At 44.1% G+C, this 17514-nt stretch overlaps 1 protein-coding gene across 4 annotated transcripts in view; it reads right to left on the reverse strand.

Annotated features, from left to right (window-relative positions):
• Ankrd44 (ankyrin repeat domain 44) overlaps window positions 1–17514 on the reverse strand; it is a 301804-nt gene that overhangs the window by 226050 nt on the left and 58240 nt on the right. Inside the window, exon 1 of one of the 4 annotated variants that reach the window (XM_029478055.2) lies at window positions 8955–9752. The exons of the other annotated variants lie outside the window; for them this stretch is intronic. The gene's annotated coding sequence lies outside the window, so the exon portion shown is untranslated. Of the gene's footprint in view, window positions 1–8954; window positions 9753–17514 lie in introns of those variants that run through there. 4 annotated transcript variants of the gene reach the window in all.

The raw sequence follows: 17514 nt of genomic DNA on the forward strand, positions 1-17514 counted from the left end.
CTGCTAGCACTCAAGCTATGTCCAGGAGACCTTGGGTTTCCAAACCCCACCATGGCAGCTAAAGGAGGCAGGAAAGGACTGAAGGAGGAATGGGTCCCTGGAGCTCATCATGGGCTGAGCTTTACAGGTGTCTACAGTACCTCAGTGAAGCCCTCACAGCTCACAGGACATGTGACACAGTGATGTCATCTACAAGTGTGTGCCTGAGGACCACATGATCGGGTTTTTCCCACAACCTCAGAAGCATAGCTACAGTTTAACTAAGTTTGGATTATGTGTCAGGTTACAGTAATAACTAGATTTGGCTGCATGCACAAGCCAACCTTGCCTGGTAGCAAGATTGCATGATCAGAAGTCTCTAACCTGGTTCTTGAGGGGGAAACTAAGACTGTGGAGTTTAAGGGTATCCCAAGGTCTCTGCCAGGAAGATCTTTTACGAAGGTCTTTTTGGCCCATATGTCATGGATGTTCCATTGAACCATGGTCTTCTTCCTAAGCATTCAAACAACACAATGCCAATGCCTCAATGTGCCAGTGTGCTAGGTGTATTACCAGGACAGTTCCCAGCCTCTGCAATCTAAGGAAAGGACACAGAAGCAAACAATGACATCTCCAGGTGAGGGTGGGGGTATCAAAAAGAGGGACTCCAACCCAACTGTGTCAGAGGAGAAGGGTTCTAGATATGCTCTTGTTAAACTGAGGCCCTAGCTGACAGGAGATATAGGACTCCAGGTAGAGGGGGGAACAGTGCTCAGAGAGACCTTAACACACATAGGAAAATGCAATCAGGCCAGGGTAGCGCTGGAGCACAGGGTGTCATGAGTTACAGGGCAAAGCTGAGGTACCTCATGTGTACTATGCTGTCTTTGCCACTCTTCGCAAATAAATGGGAAGTGTGAATGCAAGGTTTAGCCCAAAAGAATGATATACTCAGACTTCCATGGTAGAACAGACCAGGCACAGTATGAAAACAGACTGGCAAAACTGGACTTCAGGCAAGGAGACCACATGGGGACTGCTGTGGTAGTAAGTCAGCCAGAATCCACTCAAAAGCAGTAGTAGGAAAGACGCTAATTGGCAGCAATGGCACATGTGCACTCTCTGAGTAATACGGTAGAATTGTAGTCCTTTTTATGCCTGAGTAATGTGGTAGAACTGTGGTCTTTCTTATGAATGCTCAGGCTAGACATGCAGGAGAGCCAAAAGCAAGCACCATGGAACCTGCTCTATTAGTCCTTGGCTAAGGAGTAGATGTCCAGAAAAGTGATTTCAGAAGTATTAAATAACATAGAAAAAGTTCACTGGTTGAATGTGTTTATTAATAATGAAGAGAGGATCTGGCTCCTTCATCAACTAGTCTCAAAGAATTATTAAGCATCAGGACCACATAACGTGGTCGTCAATACTCCTCAGAATTGTGTTCCTAGTATCTATCATCTAGGATTATATGCTCTCATCCTGTTTCACTCAAGGAAATTAAAAAGAATCTGCCTACATCCTAATCCATCATTCCTCGAGTAAAAATACCTATTTTTAGTAGAGGTGGAAATTAAACTAATAAATTAGAAAATTACCAAAAATGTATTAAATGTGGCCTTGTGCTGACTCAAATGAAAATTCCTTTTGTCATACTAGGGACAGTAACTAGGAGTTATTGAAACAAGTGTACCCAGAAGCTGGTCTAGAACAGGCAACCAGGAAACTGGGGCTCTGAGGTAGGCAGGGATGTCTGAAAACTGCCTCCGTCTCCACAGATCCCACCCGGTGTGCATCCTGATTCCTGGTGTGTCTGGGTGTCCTCACCAGTTCTTCTTGTCCATAATGCAGTGAGGCGTTCCTGCCATTCCTTCACCCCACCCTAGTGCAACAGCCACCCTCTGTTAAGCAGCTGTGCTTGCTACGGCATGCTGAGCTGCTTCTCCCTTAGAAGGGACTGCTATTTTTGTGACCCCTCAGATGACTCTTCCGCCCTTTTATCATTCCAGAATCAAAGCGGCCAACAAGAAGAAAGTGCATTAAATGAAACAGCCTCCATCCGTGTCCATTTCTCTCCTGGAATACAGCCCAAATCATGGCCATGGGTCCAAAGTCACTGAGAACACCCTCTAGTGGTGAGCCATCTTTCCTGGATACACTCATTGCTTTGGTCAAGGTATAATATATGTTCCAGACGCTCAAAGACATACAAGATTTGTTCATTATTTTAGATACCTTCTAACTAACTTCACAGAAAAGTCTCATAAACAGAGTGGAAGCTCAGTCGGGCCACAGGTGGCCTCCAGGTGAATGCTTGGTGTTAGGTTACAGCCACATGCTCCAAGCACCAAGGAGAGACCTAAGGAAAGGCTGGGAAGAGTGAGCAATTCATCTTCCACCATCCCCTTTCTCCACCGCCTATGAGAGTTGAGGTAGGTAAGTTTTAATCTCCAAATATGGGACTCAGTTCTCAGTGGAGAGGTAATTGAGTAAGGCTAAGCCAAGCCTCACACATCAGGTGCCTGACTTCACTAACAGTTCCCTCATACAAAGCTGTCAAGTAGGTTCTAACAGAACCCTGGGAGTCTAACAACCCCATGTAAGTGACCCGTTTTGTCTGAGCTATTTGCCTGCCTCTCTTTGGACATGGTGTGAATCATCCAATCAGCTATGTGAAAAAACAGGCATTTAGAATAAAGGCAAAATAGACTTAACAGCCAATAAATACTTAGAGGCAGCTCTCTGGGCTGCTCACTAAGTTGTGAGCATGATTCATTTTCTTGCTGTGGCTTACATGCTCATGGCTTCTCAGACGTGAAAAAGAAAGATGATCTGGGCAGTTTTTCAATGGGCCACATTTTTATGGTCCTCAAGATCCTAACTCTGATTATACAAAAACCTCTTCATTTCTTATGCAAATATATGACCCCAGGATAGGATAAATCTGAAACTCACAGACAACCAAAGCAAACAAAGTCTAGGAGGTGTCATAGTTCAGGTAAACCATTCTCCAAAGCTGGCTTGAAAATACCTCCTGGATTCCCCGGCTGCCCTCGAGTGGGAGTGCACAGGAGCAGGAGAGAGCATAACAAACATGCAGCCAAGTCAGGTCAGAAACTGCAGCTGAGCACGGAGTGAGAGGCCGAAGGGCAAGCACGGTCCTGCCCCCATAGAGGGAACAAGCGAACGGTAAATATCCAGGGTAGTGTGCTGAGTGAGAGCAGTGTTGCAGAGAGAATGGGCCTGTGAGTCGACCCCACCCCCCTCCATCTGGGGGATTTACAGATATACATTCACCATTGTGACCTCTAATGTGCCCTGAGTTCTAAGAGACATAAAGGGTTGTGTGACCCCCCCACACACACCCTTTCTCGGAGACCATTCCTTGCATCCCACCCCTCCCATGTGGCTAAGGTCAACCATTCTCTGGGCACCTTCTCCTGACTTCAAGGCCAGTTATTCGGTGGTTCTTACAGACACTGGGTCCTCTCTCTCTTCTCATATTTTCTTCACCTGAGATATGGTTTCTAATGATGACAGACCCCAAACCAAGAGAGCAGAGAACATACACGTAACCCAGTCACTTTCTCTTCTATGCAGGTCTGTGAACAGCACTCCAATGATGAGAAATTAGTAATCCAAAGTAAGCCGTCCTCTGAGACTGATTTTCATAAGACAATCCTCAGAAAAACCACCTTTATCATACAGTCCTAATTTAAACCCCAAATAAGGGGGAGACAGAGTTTGTACAAAAACTCATTTCCCACAGATTTAATGATTGCCTAGTCAGTCTATTGCTGCCAAGACAGAATTTACCAAAACTCTAAGTTTCCCTCCCTGGTGTCTACCACTGCAGTCCTAACTTCCAGCACAGAGCATGTCCTCAGTAACTCGATACTCATAATTCATTCCAACTCAGTCATGCTCATTCAAAATAACATGCTGGATCACTCTGCCTCTTCTACTCTAGTTTATAACACATGATCAATCAATAAGATCATCTCACAGAAAAGCATCCACATAGGTGAATATTCTACATCCCAGGGATGGCAGTGTTTTGTATCATACACGATTTGGCTCCAAAGAATTCAGTTATACCTATAAGAGAAGAAGATGAACACACATATCTCCAAGCAGCAGTCAATGCCCACATGCTCCAGCGTGAAAGAAAAATGGATACTCAACTCCACAGACCCATCGGTCTCAATCTCAGTACAGTAGGACCACACTACATAGAGCTTAAAGGATTCCTGATGTCCAAAGACATAGTTCATACAAGTTGGCCCCTCAATGCAAACTATCTCTATTGATCTGATGCTCAAAGAAATAGCAATCTGTTTTAACTCTATAGGCAAAACTGGCTATGTTGGCCTCAAGAAGACAGAGTGGGTAGGCTGCCAAGTTGAACCCTCGCAGGACTTTTAAGGTAGCTTTGAATCTACAAGCTTTACACATCTTGTAAGGGACAGAAACACTGCCCCTCACTCAGTAAGCGGCAAGCCGTCTTCACAGCCTGATGCATCACCTAAAATGAGGTTCCAAAGTGTAAGGGAGAGCTTTAGGGGAGGGCGTTATTCATCTGCTCACACGAGTGGCCTGTAAAAGCAGTGTGGGATGTAGATCGCATTACTTTTGGCACGGGCTCCGGTTTCGGCACAGGCTCAGGCTCCAGCATACCATCTTTCAATCAGTTTCCTGGTTTTCCTAAGAGGAACCAAGCTATCCACAAGGTGATTATTCCAGACAGCACACTCAGAATGGTTTGGGCTTTTTTTTTTTTTTTTCTAATTGGTTTCAACACGTTATTTCAAGATCTTTATTAAATATATTAAGCACATTTAACCTTAGCTAAAATAAATCCACCTAATTAGATGATAAAAAGAACAGCTCATTAGCAGAGAATGGGTAAATATTTTCTCTACTCCAGCTAAGCACTGCTTACAGTACTCTGTGCCATGTTATCATAATACCACTGTCAGCCTTTTGTGCTAAGCATAAAAATGTCACTGAACAAGTAACATAACTGGACCTGTCTCTTCGAGATCGACTCTGTCTCTCTGGCCAATGTAAGCCAAGTGTGTGTTTTCATCACCAAGGCAACTCTAACGCCTTTAATGGCCTGGCTTTCTAGACATTTTGAGTGAACAACCTTAGAGTTCGTTTTCTTTTATCTTTTAGAATAGTATATACCCCAACTACGTCGACTCCAAGAGTTGTATGTATTTATAGCATTAAGAATACAGAATATTTTATGCTAGGTTTCTTTGATGCTTTGGAAAATTTAGGATCACATTAAGCCATAGAGTCACTTCAGAGACAAGAGTCAAAGCCCAGGCAGAGGGGTGCTGGCTGTGCCCTCCAATGAGCGATGCTTAGCTCCACACTCTAACTAATATATAAATGAGAGACAAAATCTATTAAGTAAATATATAAATGATTATAAAGAGCATTTAAGAGGAAAAGTATCAACTCAACAACCAACATTTATCTCTTAGTCATTGGGTTACAAGTGAATTCTTTTCTGTTTTTGTCTTTTCTTTGTCTGTATATTCCACCCTTTACAGTTTACCTGTCTACCTCTGATACAGTTGGGAGATAGAAACATAAAAAGGAAATGCACACTCAGCCATTGGAGTTAAACTCCTTCTTAGCTAGGCTTTCCGAAGCCAAGTGAGAAGTCCCCAACAGCTATGGCAGAAGCAAGGCCTCCTGCAGGTCACAGAGACTCCCCTTGTGCTGGGTCAAAGTGGAATTCTGGGCTAGAAGCACTCACAGCTGTGCTGGGACAGCACATGTGTGCTTTGTAGCTACTGCCCCAGTGTGGTTCTCTAAGCTGGGCTGACACATCAAACCTAAGGGCAGAAAACACCATTTTTACTTCACTCTGTGAAGAACATTAGAAAAATAAACAGCCAAATTTTTCACCACAAGTTTTTGTTTGTTTGTTTGGTTTGTTGGTTGGTTGGTTTGATATTTGCTTTTATGTTAGACCAAGAGAAGACTATTTTGAGTGTTCACTTGCTAATGTTCAGCAGCTGAAGGTTTTGCAAGCATGAAGTCCTTACACACAGGTGTCAGACAGCCACGGTACCTCAACTGAACACTGGAAATGAAAGCACAAGAAGGAATGAGCTCCGTGTGCCCCATGCATCCACTCCTGAAGCCACAGATTAGAGGGAAAAAACGTCTTGAGTAACTGAGGATGGTCTTGAATGGCTTCAATTAGCAGAGAGAAAGATTTCTGGCTGAACGCCACATGTTGCCAATGAGAAAGCAATGTGCTCCAGGTTGGCCCGGTATCTGAAAGAAATATCTGGTACTTCAAAAGATATACATCTAAGCACTGTCACTAAGTAGCCATTTAATTAAAACTAATGTCTCAGCATAAATTCTGGAGGCCCAGGGGGGATAGTTTTAGAAATCAACCTGCAATTAAAGCTTTGGGGCTAATTATGTGGCAGCAGAGGCCCAGGGAGGAGGCAGGGATTTATGAGGCTGCTGCCTCCTTGCTGTCTTCCAATTCGCATTCAGTGTCAGAGCTCTGACTAACCCCTGCATCTGTGGCTCTCACCAGGCAACAGCACTGAGGCAGAAGGAACCCAAAGGTTACAATCAAACAGATCCAGGTTCCAGGATGGACACTGCACCCTGTTGGTGCCTGACTTGCTTAAACTGGGAGACGGAAACACCACCTGCTCCGTGAGCCATTGCAGTCAAGAGAGCCCTAGGTGAGAGCACAGGCTCTAACATCCATGTGTGAGGTACCACGTGTCCACTACAGCTCCAAAACGTACTGCCTCATTTGAAAATGCTCCTGAGAACTGGAGCTGTAGTCAAGAGAGGAGACAAGTTGCCTCTCACCTTAAAAGTCTCTAAGGAGAAAAGTACTGCTCACCCTACATCTCACTCTCCCTGGAAATCTAAAAGCTGTGTCTGGATCTCTCTGTGAACCAACCACACACCATCCTGCTGTCACCACAGGAAAAAAATCAGTGAGGCTTTCATCCCGGTTCCTCTCTCCATCTCGGGTGTGTTCCCTCCTAAGCAGTTGTGATTCAGACACCCCTGTTCTCGGCTGTCTTTGACTGAGGTAGACACAGGACCCAGAGTCTTTTTTATAGGCACTGACTTAATATGAGGGGAGCATGGGTTACTGTGTAGAGAAAGCTACATGTCACCATCTCCCTCTTCTCAGATCTGGAAGTAACTCTGCACTAGTATCATGGCTGTTTCCACTACAATGTTTCCCAAAGAAACTCCTTTCCATCCTCACAAGCATCAGTTTCTAGAAAGACTCATTGCCTTGAAATGACATGAAATGCAAGGGAGCCCTCAGCTGGCTTTGTAAGCAAGCACCCAGATACAAAACCAACCACCCAACATCACTCCTCCAGCCACAGAGGAAGTGGGCAGACACCTACTTACCACCCCAAATAAGGACTGAGCATCTTATAAGCAAACGGTCCCAGCAGAATTATCAGTATTTCATATCGTGGAAATATAAAAGGTTCCTATGAGCACAAGAGGAGCTTTGGGCCATTTTCTCATCACTGTCCGTCCAAGTGGCCTGGCTCTGCTGGAAAATATTATCATTGCTTTCTACTTCTTTTCTTGATCTAATAAGCTCCACATTATCACACATTCCAAAAAGATCACAACTAACTTCCATTTACTGGCTGGCTCCTGAGCTTTGGCCAGTTAAATCCCTACGGAGACAAAGAAAGATCCAGGGTGTCCAATATAACATAAATACCAACAGGGTGTCCTGTAAATTAGAGCCAACTCCGAAGCTCAAAAGCTATCCAGCCACTGGGATTTGCACTAAGGTAGAAAGATCCTACCCATTTGTAAAGCGTTGGTGTCATCACGAGGCACCAAACCTGCAATGTCTGAATAAGAGACAGACTAGCTACTACGACGTCACAGACTCTCCTGCAAGGACAGCAAACCCAGCCCCCTGGATCTGAAAGGTACTTGAAATCACCAGGTAAAAACGGTTAAAAAATTAAGCAACGTGAAAATGGCAGGGTACCCAGTCCAAAAGAAGCTGCTTTCCACTTTTGTGGAAAGCCATAATGGCTCAGAATCTCTCCTCCCCAAGGTACACCCTTGACCCTTCTGACCTGGGAGATAGAAAACTATGCTGGGTTGTTAGCAACCACGAGATCCAGTTTTCTCATCTGCTAAATGGGAGATTGGGAGGCACATTTTGTTATTGTTGTTGTTCTTCTTTCCAGATCCCAAAAGTTCACAGTACAGCTCAGAAGACACAACTCCCACAAAGTTTCTAGAAAACCATTTGAGCAATTGGTCCCAAGGGAAATCACTTTTAGCAACAAAGCCCTCCACTCCTGGTTGAAAATATTCATCCCTTCTGCTTCCTATTGCTGATGAAATAAGATGGGCAGGGACCTGCGGACTTAAGTCATAGACAAGAGGCTGTCCAGTCAAAACATTAGAGTGAAAGAGAGAGAGAGCGAACATCTGAATAGGATGAACCACCACATCAACAGAAGGAGTCTTGTTCAAAACAGCAAAGAGCAGAATACTCTGCTAACCAGCACTGACGTTCACACAGGAACACTGTTTACAGGACAAACTTTCAGTCATGTTTCTCAGAGTAGTAGAAGCAATTGCCATGACCCACAGGCTCCCTGACATGTCTAGAACTGCGGGAACTTGCTTCCGGTCCTGGGCACCGTTTCCAGCTCTTCCATACAGCGGCCTCTGTGTATAAATAGTTCCACATCTTTAGATTCAAGCGAAATGTTCTATCTGAGGTGAACACACAGATTTTTTTCCTACCTTTAGTCCCTCAGTGACTTAGTATAGAAACAATATACATGGCATTACTTATGCTGAGTATTTTTTATACACAACCTAGAGAGGCTTGGGAGCATACAGAAGGGTGTGGTTAGGCCACACATGTGGTACCACTGATACAAGGGACTTGCGTCTGGGTTTCCTTGCCAACACACCTAGGCTAGCTTTGCCTTCCCTTTGAGGCTGGTTCTATGGCTGCTCCCACACCAACGCCACAGTTGAAGGGCCAATTTTCCAGCCCTGCGGGCATCTCATAGTCCACTTCCCACTTCCCACAGGTCTCCGTCGTGGACTGAAGGAAGACTCCATTTCTGTAAGTCAAGAATTGAACTCTAGAAAGCAAACGACAGAGATAAGTAGGAATAGGGCAGAGGTGGAGAGGACTGAAGCCTCCCAGTGTGGGGCGAGGGGATGGGAGTAGGAAATGCATTATCAAAACATGTTAAGGTCCAGGGAGATAGCTCAGTTGATAAAATGCCTGCTGTGTGAGCCTAAGAGCCTGAGTTTCCCCAGAATTCACTTAAAAAATCCAAGTGTGATGGGACACTTAGAATCCCTGTGCTAGGGAGGTAAACAAACGCTGCGGGAAAGGGTGACACCCGGCTAGCCAGCCTAGCTGAGTCAGCAAATCCTAGGCTGAGCAATCCAGTCTCAACCAAGTAGACAGCACCTGAGATTAACACCTGAGTTTGACATGCAACTGGACACACACATACACACGTGAACACACACATATGCACACACGAACACACATATAAAAATAACCAATGGCCAATTTTGTAGTCTAAGTACACCGTACACTCCCAGAGCGCTCAACTATCTCTACTGTCTACCCCCAGGTGTGTGAGATTTCTGTCATTTGCATCCAAAAAACAAATTCTGACTCAAAAAGAAAAATGTGTAGTATAAGTTAACAAATATAAAAAAAATTCAAAAGGATCTGTTTCAAAAACAATAAACAAAGCAAAAACACTCAGCCACTGAAAACAGCCCCAACCTGAATTACAGCTCTGAAGGATCCCCTCATCTGGGAAGAACATTAAAAGGTAATTAGGTAAATGGTCTTCACAGGTCCATAGGGGATGGCACTATTAGGAGCTGTGGTTTCAGTGAAGGCCATATGGCTGGTTGGAGAAAGTGTGTCACTGGGGTGGCCTTGAGGTTCCAGAAGCGCTCTCTCTCTTCCTGCTGTCTGTGGATCCAGATGGAAAACTCTCAGTGACTCTTCTAGCACCAGGTCTGCCTGCATGCCAACATGCCTCCCACCATGACGACAATGGACTAAGCCTCTGAACTCTAAGCCAGCCCCAATTAGATGTTTTCCTTTATAAGAGTTGCCATGGTCATGGTGTCTCTTCATAGCAATAAAACCCCACTGAGCTATATCTCTAAGCCACATCCATATTTTAAAATATTTTCTGTATAAATTTATAATCATAAACATTGTAACATTAAGCCAATTATGATGGTACACACCTTTAATCCCAGCACTCTGGAGTCAGAGGCAATCAGATCTCTGTGAGTTCAAGACCAGCTTGATCTACATAGCAAGTCCAGGACAGCCAGGACTATGAAGAGAGACCTTGTCTAAAAGAGAAGGAGGAAGGGAGAAGAGAAGGAAGAAGGAAGAGAGGGAAAAGGAGGGAAGAGAAAGGGGAGAGTGGGGAGAGACAGAGAGGGGGAAACAGAAGAGTATAATACTGTAAAGGTTCAAATGAATGCAATTCTGCCATACAAACCCTTTTGAAGCTTACCTTTTCCACTCAGTCACTCATTTTCATTTATGTGTAGCATTCATTGCATGAAAAGTACCAAAATTTAGGAGCTAAAAAGATAGCTCAGTGGTTAGAAGCATAAATTACTCTTCTGGACTCAAGTCAATTCCTGGTACCCACATCAGGAAACACAGCCACCTATAACTGGAGCCACCAGCTCCAAAGAAGTCAACTCCTCTGTCCTTTGTGGGCACATGCACTCTCACGTGCACACAGACACACACACACATACACATAACTAAAAATAAGTTTTAAATACCAGTTTCACTCCATTTCAGTTAGGTTTGCTGGTCACTTGGCTGCTTTCACTACAATGCTATAAACAATCTCGTGCTTCTCTGCCTACATACAAATGAAAGGTGTGTGAACCCAGGAGTAAGACCACAGCCTAGAGATGTAGTGTCTACAGAACTTCAACCTGGCTACACACAAATCCTCTCCAACTATTCTGAACAACGTGTAGAACCAGGAGCAGCGATGCACTAAGAACTCATTCACCTGCCTCACCTCTAGCATGTGTTACTTCCCATATTCATTTCTATAAACTTTCTATAAACACAATTATCTCTACGTGTGCTCACTGCTATCCTTTATTCTGGAATGTCGCCCCAGGTGGCACTACTGGGAGGTGGTGGGCCCGTTAAGGGGCATGACCTAGAGGAAGGTCACTAGGTCTTTAGAGGAGTGCCCACAGAGGGAATTGTGGGACTCCATTCCTCCTTCTCATGTGCTCCCACTATGATGTTCCACCTTCCGTAACCCAAAAGCAACAGGATCAACCAATCGCGTATTAGAACTTACAGAACTGTAGATCAAACCTCCCTCTTCATGACTTAATTAGCTTGAATATTCTGCTATAGTGACTAAAATGCAACAAATAAACTTTAATGCCAAAATATTTAAATAAAAATGTTGATGAACTAATAAATACACATTTCCACATATACAAAAGCAGTCCCCCAAAAGCAATGGGTGCATCTCCATGTGTGCAACAGAATGCATTGAGACAAAGACATTTCTATCTGTGCTTATGAGTCCGTCAATGGCTTCTAAATGTTGGTTACATCTACAGAAAGGCTCTTGACCCCTTAAAATGCTCCCTGGGGATAAACATGTCCTGGAAAGCAAACCAAGTCCAAGACTTCATGAGACAAATGTCAGAAACACTGGCAACACCCCCAACACCACCATCACTGCCAACCACAATGCCAATACTAACATCACCACCAACCCTGTCAACACCAATGTCATCACCATCACCACCAACAAAACTGCCACCACCAACACTGCCACTACCATCACTACCAACACTGCCAATGCTACCACCACCACCACAAACATTGCCAATGCCACCACCGCCATCTCATGAGAACAGCTCTGCATGGCCCACATCCTTACCAGCGTGAAGATACTTAGAGGGAGAAATGAGAAATTGGTTGTTTTAAATTCTTAGCCATAATTGGTCTTTTCTCCTTGAATACAGAATCTTATTCTGCTGCATCCTTTTAAGAATTGTTAGAACTAAATATAGCACTTCCAAACTTTAACCAAGGGGTCAGGTAGGAGGCCGTTCTAAGACTGGTTCCAAATTTGCAGAGCAGCCTTGTTACGTATCAGGAGTAGTGGAAACTTCCTGCACTTGAAGTTCCATGGCCTTTATGATAAAACAGCACCTTTCTCACTGCCAAGCGGGTATAGCTAAATGTATTTCAAATAGTTTGTGCCCTATAACCATTGTTAGGGAATTAAAAGAGCTAACCTATAAGAATTTATTACAGTGCTGCTTCTGTTCTAGCCTCATTTAAGAAATACATTTTCTATTAAAAGCTGGTAACTGGAAGAGCCTCTTTGACATGGCTGTGTCGATGCTTAACTTGGACATTTTTTGTTTGCCTTGTCTTTTCTCTATATAAAAATACCAACACCAGTCTTTTCTTAAAGCCTCGTAGAAGTTTTAAATACACCTTCAATTTCCTTCCACCCTTCTCCATCCCCAGGTAAGGAGTATAGGAGCTAGTAGCAATTGTAAACCTGATTGTTAGACACAGATTCAAGTACCTCTCACCAATACACAAGTCACTTAACAGCCACCATAATGAATCAAAGCTGTTATAGACCAGTGGCTGGAAAATACAAAGCAAATTCAAAGCTTATCCCGCACCCAGGAGTAGAATACAGCACAGCTCTGAATCTCACCCAGCTGCCCTGGCCCTAGAGAGGATTAGCCAAAGCTCTCAGGGTGCCATGGAGAGGGGAAGGGGAGGGGGAGGGGAGAGGCGACCTTGGCTTTGGGTGGACTCTGGCTCAGTTGTGTCACATGGTGGATTTGAGAGGCTGAAGATTTTGAGCAGAGAGAATTTCTGTGGAAACCTCTAGTATCAGGTTTTGTGTCACGTGTATTTATTTTTCTTTTGGTATTCAAGTATAAACTATAAAATAATCTAGCCTAATTCATGTATAGTTGATCATTTTAACTAAGTAAAAAGAACATTAAGTTTAGGCTTTTCTCCTTCACTACATTTCATAATAAATCTACTTTGGCGAATCTGGTTCCCAAGGAAGAATCACTGACAATGGAATTTTAACCCAGAAACAGAACTAATGGTCTTACATTCATCAAAATCCAGTGTTCTCTCTTTAAAAAGAACTTGGAGGGTAATGTGGTTAGAATTCTCGTGTTTGTTCTTCTAGTCCTATGAACAAGTTCCCCCAGAGTGAAAATGCAGACCTGCACACAAGCCCTTTCTGGATGCGGTAAACTCTCTACAGATCTTCCTTCCATCCTTGATGTCTCAGAACAGAAGTGCTCTTCATGGCCTTCCCTGGAGAATCAGCCTTACAAGTCAATGACAAAAATGTCAATATCTCTAATAACAGTTTTATGTTTTCCAAGACAAACACAATCAGTGTCCTTCACTACAGTGAGCCATCCATGCACAAGGCCCTTGGTGAGCGACCAGCAATATGTGTTTTTAAACTATGTTAGAACTGAATGGGACTTTAGAGTTGATCTAACGCAGGCTGTACATTTGAGTCCCAGGATAGCTTTAACAAGGCTGAAGCCAAGGGAAATCCCAACCAATCATCAATTAAACCATCTGTCAAAATTCGCCAGGTGATTCTGGTGCACTGTGAAGGCCACTGGCCTGGTCCAACAACTTCTTTCTGCCGTAAGGGCCCCTGAGGCTCAGAGCTGTCACATGACATTCCTAAAGTCACACAAGCAGGATTAGGACCCACATCATCAGGCTCTTTCTTCTCTGTTACATCCCCCTCTTTCATTTCTATTTCTCCTGACAAATCTCAGCGCTTGGGCCTGCTGAACTGAGAGCTATCAGAAACAATCTCTTCACCAATCAGTTCACAGCCGCCTTTATGCCCAGGAGTTTGCTGTGCACATGATAACTAACTCACCCTGTGAGGCAGGGCTCACTGCCCCTGCCATGCTCACCCCAAAACAGTGGCCTGGTTTTCAATTTATATTAATGGCTCCCTTTATTGCTTCCACCAACCACTGTTCCACTGATAGTTCTCTTTCAGAGAAATAATAACAACTGCTTCAAAAAAAAAAAAAAAAAAAACTTCATTTGATGGTAAATTGAATTTCTGGTGCAAGAGTGAACTAAAAGCCTTCATATAAAGAAATGGCTTCAGGGTAACTTCTCAAGGAGAGGATAATTTGCTGACAGTGAGTGGCCTGGGGCCTTGTGTTGAAGAGAGCTGAGCATAGGGCCACAGAAGCAGTGCAGGGGCCTGCAGAGGGGCCTGCTGCATGGCTGGCCTTGCCCAGGGTCTTCTGCACAGTGAGCCTACACAGCTGCTGCAGCAGACACTTCTTGATAAGCACAGCCTGAGGAGAGACACCTCTGAGAGGTCACATCCCTCAGATGTCCTGCCTGACCCAGTGTGCTCAAATACGACCAGATTATTATTATACATGATCAGAAAAGTGTTCACTTTACTAAAATATAACATATTAAAGACAAAGAGAAAATGGAAGGCTGACCTATGAGAAAGAAGCATCAAACATGACAGGATTAAAAGAAACCTGGACCACGAATCCAAAGACGTCAATCCAGCCCCGCGCCTGCCATTTATGGTGAACCTCGAGAAGTCTGCACTTCCTCGTAGACAAGGCTGCGATAGTATCTATCTAAACATACACACCCCATGTGTGGGTTATAAAGACCAAATTAAGGTAATTGATATAAAAACATACTTCTAAATCCGCACGTGAAGAATAAGAGAGTAAAAGAAATGGATGAGCAGAAGACAAAGCACTCAGTACCGAAACCAGGAGGGTGAGATTGTGAGGAGCAAGCCACACAGTAGCCAGAGAGACCTGGGGTCCTGTCTGCACACAGACAACCTGGGCATTCTCGCCATGCCATGGAAAACATGGTGTTCATTACTCTGGTAGGCTGACAAGGCTTGAATACATTAATCATGGAAATCATTTCTCTCAGTGCCAGCATGTGCTAAGTGCTTAACAAATGTTACCTGTTGGTCATGATTGAGGAGCAGTTACCATGGTGACCATCGCATCCCTTACCCTACAGGGCAGGGGTGAACCCTGGGAACCAGATTTGTCTGTTGACACATAGAAAGCACTGGGTGTGTGGACCTCATTCTTTCAGCCATTAGCTCTCCCTTCTGGTAGACACAGAAACAGTAAAAGACGTTGTTTCCAAATTCTCTTTCTTCACCAAGAGATTTTTTTTTTCTTAAGCCTGACCTAAGTCATTAGGTGAGAAGAGTAAGTATCAGAGAGACTACAAGAGTTCAGGGTAACTACCTCCCATCTCAGCCACAGGCTTGCCTTGTTAAATAGTCAGCAGGTTTCTCAAGGCAAATGCGGGAATCTTTAGTATAAGTCGTATGTGCTGCCAGATCTGATTGCCAGGTCAGGGTAGCTGGTGGAATCTGGCTAACTATGACTATCTTAGTTTTCAGATATAAGAAAAGGAAACAGGCAGCTAGCTGTGTTCTAGAAGTCTCTGTGACTGGCAGTGTGGGACAGTGTGTGGCAGTGTGTGGCTGTGTGTGGGGTCTGGCTGTGTGTAGGATGTGGCTATGTGTGGCAGTGAGTGGCTGTGTGTGGCAGTGAGTGGCAGTGAGTGGCTGTGAGTGGCTGTGAGTGGCTGTGTGTGGCAGTGTGTGGCTGTGTGTGGCTGTGTGTGGCAGTGAGTGGCAATGTGTAGCTGTGTGTGTGTGTGTGTGTGTGTGTGTGTGTGGCAGTGTGTGGCAGTGTGTGGCTGTGAATGGCTGTGTGTGTGGCAGTGTGTGGCAATGAGTGGCTATGAGTGGCTGTGACCCTATGACACATTCACTTCAATAAAGAAACATAAGGTGGGAAAACTACACACAAAAAAAGTGCATGGAGCATAGGCAGATGTTTCAGTGGGTAAAGGCATTTGCCACACGAGACCGACAATCTGAGCTCGATCCTTAGAACTCATAGAGGTGGAAGGAGAGAGTCTCTGACCTCCACATTGCTCCATGGATGCACACACCCACGGTCTACACCCGCACAGAAATAAATACAGTTTAAAATTAAAAGGCACCAAACATTTACTTAACATGCCTTTTCATGCAAATCACAAAAACATAAAATACAACTAACATTCTTCTCAGAAATACAAAATCATTAGCTGAGTTTCTTAACAAAAACTCTACAAATAATACAGCCTTGGGTGTAGGAACTTAGGATAGGAAAGTGAGAAAAAAAAAATGAACCTAGATAATCCACAACCTCTCAGAAACAAGGCCAGGTCTTCAGGTTCACACTTTGTCCATACATTTTCCTGTCTGTGCATAAAATTAAACATTCTCTCAAAAAAAAAAAAAAAATATCCCTCACTAATTACATCCTTAAAGAGCACAAGAGAGCACTGAAGAGATGGCTCAGCAGTTAAGAGCACTGGCAGCTCCTGCAGAGGACCAGAATGCTATTCCCAGCACTCACAAGGTGGTTCACAACCATTTAACTACAGTTCTAAGTGACGTGACGCCCTCTTCTGGCCTCCATAGGCATTGCAATCACATGATATACATTTATGCAGGCAAAACACACAAAATAAAAACCTTTTTTAAAAAAAAAATAACTGATGCTTAAAGATATAATGAATTAAATGATGGCAAGTTTCCCCTTTTAGTTGCCAAACATTAAGACATATGAAAACATAATGCAAGATTTCCTTAATACTAACAAATGAGATTTATGGGGCACTTACATTATACTAGGCAATCCCTAAAGTCCATACATAAATTAACCCCTCTAGCGCACACAACTCCTCCATTAGGTGGGTATAGTAGTTGTCCCAGATCAAAGGTCTAGTGAGGTCAGATATCTTACCCACACAGTAGGTGAAAAGTCACACAGTAGGTAAAACGCCAGATGAATCTAGCACCAATGTAGCAGGGCTCTAGACTCCAAGTACTTAATTGAGTTGTCTGGGTTTTGTGTGTGGTGTGGTCTCATTTAGCCCAGGCTGACCTGGAACTTCACAATGTAGTCAAAGATGACCCTTGAACTGCCGACCTTTCTGCCTCTGCCTCCCAGAATAGGTGCATAGCAACCCAGTTTCATGCATTACTGGTAATGATTCCAGGACACTACACAAGCGGGGAGAACCCTCTATACCCTCAACCCTGCAGTCCGACTTCCTAGCCACCTTGCAATAGTGGCCACTTAGCAGAGGCCCAACTCTGCTATGACAAACTCTAAAAAGAAACCGCAGAGCCGGGCGTGGTGGCACACACCTTTAATCCCAGCACTTGGGAGGCAGAGGCAGGTGGATTTCTGAGTTCGAGGCCAGGCTGGTCTACAAAGTGAGTGCCAGGACAGCCAGGGCTACACAGAGAAACCCTGTCTCAAAAAACCAAAAAAAAAAAAAAAAAGAAAAAAAAAGAAACCGCCTTGTACTCGTTCATCCCAGGG

This window comes from Mus caroli, unplaced genomic scaffold (assembly GCF_978045245.1).
Source record: "Mus caroli unplaced genomic scaffold, Mus_caroli_1 scaffold_1, whole genome shotgun sequence".
Lineage (NCBI taxonomy): Eukaryota > Metazoa > Chordata > Mammalia > Rodentia > Muridae > Mus > Mus caroli.